Below are 7132 nucleotides of genomic sequence, written 5' to 3'. Positions count from 1 at the left end.
CCACCTATAGTTTTTTTGAAGCCATTTTGCTTTGCTCATTAGCTCCTTCTCTAAGCAAATGTCTGCATTCTACGTGACCTTTCTTAAACTGGTTGAGAGGATTGGAGAGAGTGAAAGAGTACAATCTCTCTCTCTCTTCATCTTTCTATCTCTCCACTATATATTCATTCTTTCCACCCCCTTTTCTCTCCTTAGTAGAGGCATGGAACTGAAGAGCTGGAAGGGAGGAAGTGACACATGTCTGGACCTGCCTTTGTCAATAAATGTGTAGCCCATACTTACCTAAGGAGAGTCCAAAACACACAGAGAGAGAGAGAGAGAGAGAGAGAGAGAGAGAGGGAGAGAGAGTATATCCAGCAAACCAAAAATCTACACAGACCGACACACAAATCTAAAACAAAAGCACAGAACATTAACCAATAAGTAGAACTGCTCTCTACAGCTGAGACAAACACTTGGAAGTGGTGTGACTCATGACATCATGATTATATATCATATATCATGATTACATATTATATATGTGCATATATATATACACAGTCAGGTCCATAAATATTGGGACAGTGGCACAGTTTTGGTAATTTTGCCTCTGTACACCACCACAGTGGATTTGAAATGAAGCAGTCAAGATGTGACTGAAGCGTAGACTTTCAGCTTTAATTCAAGGGGTTTAACAAAAATATTGAATTAACCGTTTAGGAATTACAGACAATTTTTACAGAGTTCCTCCATTTTCACAGGCTCAAAAGTAATGGGACAAACTAATTTAATCATAAATATTAGGATTATTTTTATTACTTGGAGGTAAATCCTTTGCAGTCAATGACTACCTGAAGTCTGGACCCCATGGACATCACCAAATGCTGAGTTTCCTCCCTTGAGATGATTTGCCAGGTCTTTACTGCAGCCATCTTCAGTTTGTGGGTCATTCTGCCTTCAGATTTGTCTTCAGTAAGTGAAAAGCAGCTCAGTTGGGTTGAGGTCAGGTGACTGACTCGGCCATTTAAGAACATTTAATTTCCAAGCTCTTGGGCTGCTTTCACAGTATGTTTTGGGTTGTTATCCATCTGTACTGTGAAGCGCTGTCCTATCAGTTTTGCAGCATTTGACTGAATCTGAGCAGAAAGTGTAGCTCTGTACACTTCAGAATTCATCCTGCTACTTCTATCAACAGTCACCTTATCAATAAACCCCAGTGACCCAGTTCCATTGGCAGCCAAACATGCCCATGCCATAACACTGCCTCCACATGTTTGACAGATGTGGTATGCTTTGGATCATGAGCCCTTCCTTTCCTTCTCCATACTTTTCTCTTCCCATCATTCTGGTACAAGTTAATCTTGCATCAGAACTGGTCAGGCTTTTTTTAGAGGTTTTTTAGCAAAGACTAATCTGGCCTTTGTGTTCTTGAGTGTTACCAGCGGTTTGCATCTTGAGGTAAACCGTCTGTATTTACATTCATGAAGGTGGCTCTTGATTGTAGACTTGAAGACAATGATAGGCCTACCTCCTCCAGAGTGTTCCTGACATGGCTAGATGTTGTGAAGGGGTTGTTCTTCAATAAGAAAAGAATTCTGCAATCATCCACTTTAGTTGTTTTCTGTGGTCTCCCAGGCCTTTTGGTGTTGCTGAGCTTGCCAGTGCATTCCTTCTTTTTAAGAATGTACCAAATTGTTGATTTGGCCCTCCTAAAGTTTCTGCTATCTCTCTGATAGGTCTGTTTTGGTTTTTGAGCCTAATGATGGCCTCCTTCACTTGCATCAACACCTCTTTGGACGGCATATTGAGAGTTCCCATGAACAGCTACCAAATGCAAATTCAACACTTGGAATCAGCTCCAGACCTTTTACCTCCTTAATTTATCATGATATAAGGAGGAAACAGGCCACAGCTGGCCATGACACTGCTTATCAGTCAATTGTCCCATTACTTTTGAGCCTGTGAAAATGGAGGAACTCTGTAAAAAATGGCTGTAATTCCTAAACGGTTAATGCAATATTTTTGTTAAACCCCTTGAATTAAAGCTGAAAGTCTACGCTTCAGTCACATCTTGACTGCTTCATTTCAAATCCACTGTGGTGGTGTACAGAGGCAAAATTACCAAAACTGTGTCACTGTCCCAATATTTATGGACCTGATATATATATATATATATATATATATATATATATATATATATATATATATATATATATATATATATATATATGTGTGTGTGTGTGTGTGTGTGTGTGTGTGTGTGTGTGCATCAAACCTATAAATAATTGTAAATAATTAAACCAAAGCAATCAAATACCTCACAATCAAAATAAATTAGGTAATATTGAATAATATTATTTTCTAATATGCTTGTACAGTATCTGTGATTAGAAGAAAAATATTTTCACACTCAGAAAATCTCCAGCTTGTAATGAATGAGTGTGAACAGGACTCCTTGAACTCATTGACTCAACTGATACTCTAAACAAGAGAAGAGCGAATCTCAGGCATGATCAAAACGATTCACTAACTCGAGGGGCGCAGGTCAGGTTTGGCAAACATGCAAACATCTCAAATACGATTTATGCAATTCATAAATGTCGCAGTTGTTGTTTGGAATGGTGAAGCCTGTCAGAAGCGACTGAGAAAAAGCGATTCATTCAACTTAGAGTCTTTAAAGGAAATGAAGGCGTGGGAAAAACAGTGGCTCTGTTATGCTGTGAGGGCATTTTATTTACATGGGATCCCCTTAGAGGGAATGGTCACAAATTTTACTAAATGGTTTGACACAAGGGCTCACTGAATGGTATGATCTAAATGTATGTACAAACTAATTCATTAAACCATATGAAAATGATGTCAAACGTATGCTTTAGCCTTCACAGTCACCAGATCTCAAACAAACTGAACAACTTTGGGAGAATTTGGAGTGAAGTGTTAAATATGTCTCCATCACCATCTTCAAAACACTAATTAAGGGAATAGCTTTTGGAAGTTCCAGAGTTCCAGAGATGTGTAGAATATCTATGCCAAGGCACACTGAAGCTGTTCTGGTTGCTCATGGTGGCCTTACATTATTTTTACATTAGTTTTTCTTTATTTTTTACCAAAAGTTCCATGTGATCAGGTGAAATGGTGGCACCTCCATGATTACTTTCTGCTCTGTTCACTACACTTGCACTTAGACTGTCCTATTATTGCTCATGGTAAACCTGTATATGCTTGAGATAGAGATCAGGTTAGATAGATAGAGATCAGGTTAAAAAAATACCAGAATATTCCTTTAACTATGTTACACCAGCGTATGACATACAATAAATATTTGATATGACTTGTGCTTTGTGACACGGTGCATTATCATTTTTCGAAGTAGACATAATAAGATGAGTAAATTGTGGCTATGAAGGCGGTGCATGTGGTCAGCAACAATACTCAGATACTCTGTAACATACAAACAATGGTCCCAAAGAGACCCAAAGTGTGCCAAGAAAACATTCCCCACACCATTACACCACCTCCACCAGCCTGACCTGTTGACATAAGGCAGGTTGGCTCTATAGCTTCATGCTGTTGACACCAAATTCTGACTCTATCATCTGCAGAAATTGAGTTTCATCAGACCAGGCAATGTTTTTTCCAGTTTTGGTGAGCCTGTGCCCACTCAGTTTTCTCTTATTCATACTGGAACCCGATAAGGTCCTCTGTTGTGCATTCTGAGATGCTTTTCTGCTCGGCACAGTTGTAAAGAGTGGTTATTTGAATTACAAAATCCAATTAATTGCACTTTACCAAAAGTTTTCATGTGATTCGGTGAAAAAAGAAACACCTCCATGTTTACTATTAGCTGTGTTCACTATGGTTAGGCTTCCATTACAAGTCAGAATTATGTAAGTAAACATTTTGCCTGTTCTATTCTCAGGCCCAGGAAACAAAATTGTTGTTTTTGGTAAGTATGTATATGCGGCAGATGTGATAGATTGAGATCAGGATAAAAAAAAAAGACAAACATTATTGTCAGCAATGCAATGCTTTAAATATGTAACAACACATTGGTGGCAAAGTGACCTAGTGAAAACATGAAAATCAGGGAAATCTGTTTTAGCATATAAGAGTGATTTTTACATTTTCTTAAAATAAAATGTACTAGCATTTTTCCTTAAACTGCTAGAATATTGTTTTTCATAATGTTAGACACCTCTCTTCATTTCTTCTCTGGCTCACATTCACACCATGAAATCTTGTTTACGGGCATGTGCAGGCTATCTGTTTGTTTATTTCCGCTAATCAGTGAATTAATTTATTTTTCCTTCCTTCCTTTTAATGAGTAATTAAAGCTGCTGTGCTTAGATGCATCCGCAGACACTGGGCATGTGTGTTTTGAATGTAGCTCGTTAACTTCTTAGCGCCTGAATTAGCAGGTGCATTTAGCTTTTAACCTGAGAGCGCCTTCCTTCGCTGCAGTTGAGGTAAACAAAAACACACTGCGAATTATATCGTGTTGATACACAGCTGAGGATAGCACACACACACACACACACACACACACACTATAGATATATATCGACAGTTTTTCAGCAGAGATGAATGTTGATCAGATATGGCAACTGTATAATTCTTCACAAAATACACACACACACACACACAAAACCTATTCACACATTGCATAAAACAAAAAACAGAGGTCACTTGGTGTTCAAATCCAAACAGCAAACACTCAATCAGTCAGTAATGACCACTAACAAGGGCAGAGCTTCTCCCAAACAGATTGTGCCCATGATGTGACGGCAGTGTGGGTGGGTGTGTGTGTGTGTAAACGTGGATCTATCTCTCTTTCATTTACGCACACTCTCTCTCACACACACAGAAGACGAGGCCCAGTCTAGCACCTCTGTCTTATCCCAGGCTGGAAAAAATAGGAGAGAGAGAAATGAATCCAAAAGAGAGATTGGGGGTGATGTCACCCTCTTCAACACCCCTCCTCCCTTACAGGTTTGCCTTCAGGCTTCCACTAATTAGTATGACTCTTCTTTTCACCATCGTTTTCTCTATCTTTCTCTCTCCCTCTCTCTCTCTCTCTCTCTCTCATAAGAGTGTTGGCTTTGCAGTTCAATGTATACTCTGTGAAATCTAGATGTCATGCATCATGGTAAAGCCATCTCTCTCTCTCTCTCTCTCTCTCTCTCTCTCTCTCCCTCTCTCTCCTTCCTCTTTCCTCTCTCATCAATCTCCGTCTCCACTGTAGGTCTTCCGGCATCGCACATGTCTTTTCTTCCTCTCCTTTCCTTGTCCTCTCTCTTCCTTTTCCCTTCTTCTTCCAATCTTATTTCTCTCTTTCTCTTTCTCTCTCTTCATCCCTCTCTCTCTGGTGATTGATGGTATGTAACATTGAGGGAGAAGATGCAGCCATATGCTTCAGCACTGTGATATGGATCAGTGCTTGTCTGCTTTCACTACTGCACTAAGATCTGACTTGCTCATCTCTCTCTCATACACACATGCAAACCAACACACACACACACACACACATATACACACACAAATCTAAACTGTCCAGGGTTACAGGTGGCGATTGTGGATGCACACATCAGCAGCACATTGGTGTACATTATGAGAGCAGTATGCATTTTAAGAATTGTGCAATTTTTTCCAGGCGGCTCAGCCTAGCAAAATTGGATTTTAAATTAAGTTTAAAAAAGAGAAAGTGAGCTACTTATATTCATTTTTAAGGCATTTTTAAACACAGTCCTTCCATTTTAGGAGCCCAAATGTAACTAGACAATTGGTTACTTTTTGTTGTTTATTGTGCAGCTGTATGTCTTTGCATCAAGAGAGCTGACAAAACATGTAGAGTTCAGTGTCGATGTGGCATTTGCATTAGGAGTCTGATTTCATTTTCTCAAAATAAGGACCAAATAATTGTCGAATTCATTAAATCTGATTATGAGACTGACAATCCATCAGAGACATCTGATAATTAGAGATGGACTGCACCATTGAGGATTAGATTAAACAGAGTTTAGAGCCTATCAAGATTTTGTTGATCTAAGTCTTATCTAATAAAATAAAACTGATTTTTATTGCACAAGTGAATTGCAGGTTGCATAGTGTTTAAGAATGTTGGAAGTTCAAGTCTTAATACTGCCAAGCTGTTGGGCCTTTGAGCAAGCCCTAGAAGGCTCGAAAGCTGATTGAGGCACAGCACCATAGACACACACAAGACACAGCTACAGGAAAGACAAGTCAGGCAGTTGCTTGGGCCCTGAGGTTTGAGGGGGGATCCCTGAAGGAAGACAAGTCCATGAAAATGTCAAATCTCAAAAGTGCAGAACTCCCCCACAACCTCCAATCGGTAATGTACAGTGCTATACTGGGAACCCCTGTAAAGCAGCCTCCATCTCACTAGCATGTGGGACTTACACAAGTTTATTTGGCATTGTTGCACTTTGAAACAAAAGTGAACAGAATGTAGTGAGAAAATGAAAAGAAAAAAAGAAGAGGAAAAGTGCAAGCAGAACTGATATGATTGCAGGGGATAATCTAATAATGAAATAATTATGGATGACAACTGTAGGCCAAGCCATTAAGTAATATAAAGCTAGCCCAGCATTATTTTAGCAAGCAAGCAGCTAGCTAGGAGCTGGTGCTCGGTTTGGAGCATGTAATAGTAGCAGTGATAGAATTTGTTATTTTGGTCTTTACCAAAGGTGTTCTGTTGTAGCCTACATGATGTAACGATGGTCAATCTAATTGGGAAGCTTGCTCTAGCACTACATCTAGAATGCAGAATATAATGGTAACACTTTCAGTTATCCTTTAAAAAAGGCATCTGGGTAACATAATGGCAATAAAGAGGTAAAAATGCCAGGAGGGCCCTTTGCATTTTCCTGCCTGGGGCCCCTACAGTCCCTAGACTCTCCACTGCCCATAACCATGACTATGCGTCACACGCTTACCCATAAACCTATAAACCATAAACCAACATTCTCTGCCATTTGATGCAAATACACAAACATGCTTCAACACAGAAGTATAGAACAGCCTCGGGAGGGGAGCTTCCTGAAATGAAAGGCAAATAAAGATGCCCACTTGTCCTGATTGGTTGGATGTTGGATATTGATGGTTCACATTATTTGCTTTTTTTCATTTACAGAGC

This window comes from Pangasianodon hypophthalmus, chromosome 15, assembly GCF_027358585.1.
Source record: "Pangasianodon hypophthalmus isolate fPanHyp1 chromosome 15, fPanHyp1.pri, whole genome shotgun sequence".
Lineage (NCBI taxonomy): Eukaryota > Metazoa > Chordata > Actinopteri > Siluriformes > Pangasiidae > Pangasianodon > Pangasianodon hypophthalmus.
The sequence above is the reverse complement of the archived record's forward strand: the minus strand, read 5'-3'. Positions refer to the sequence as shown.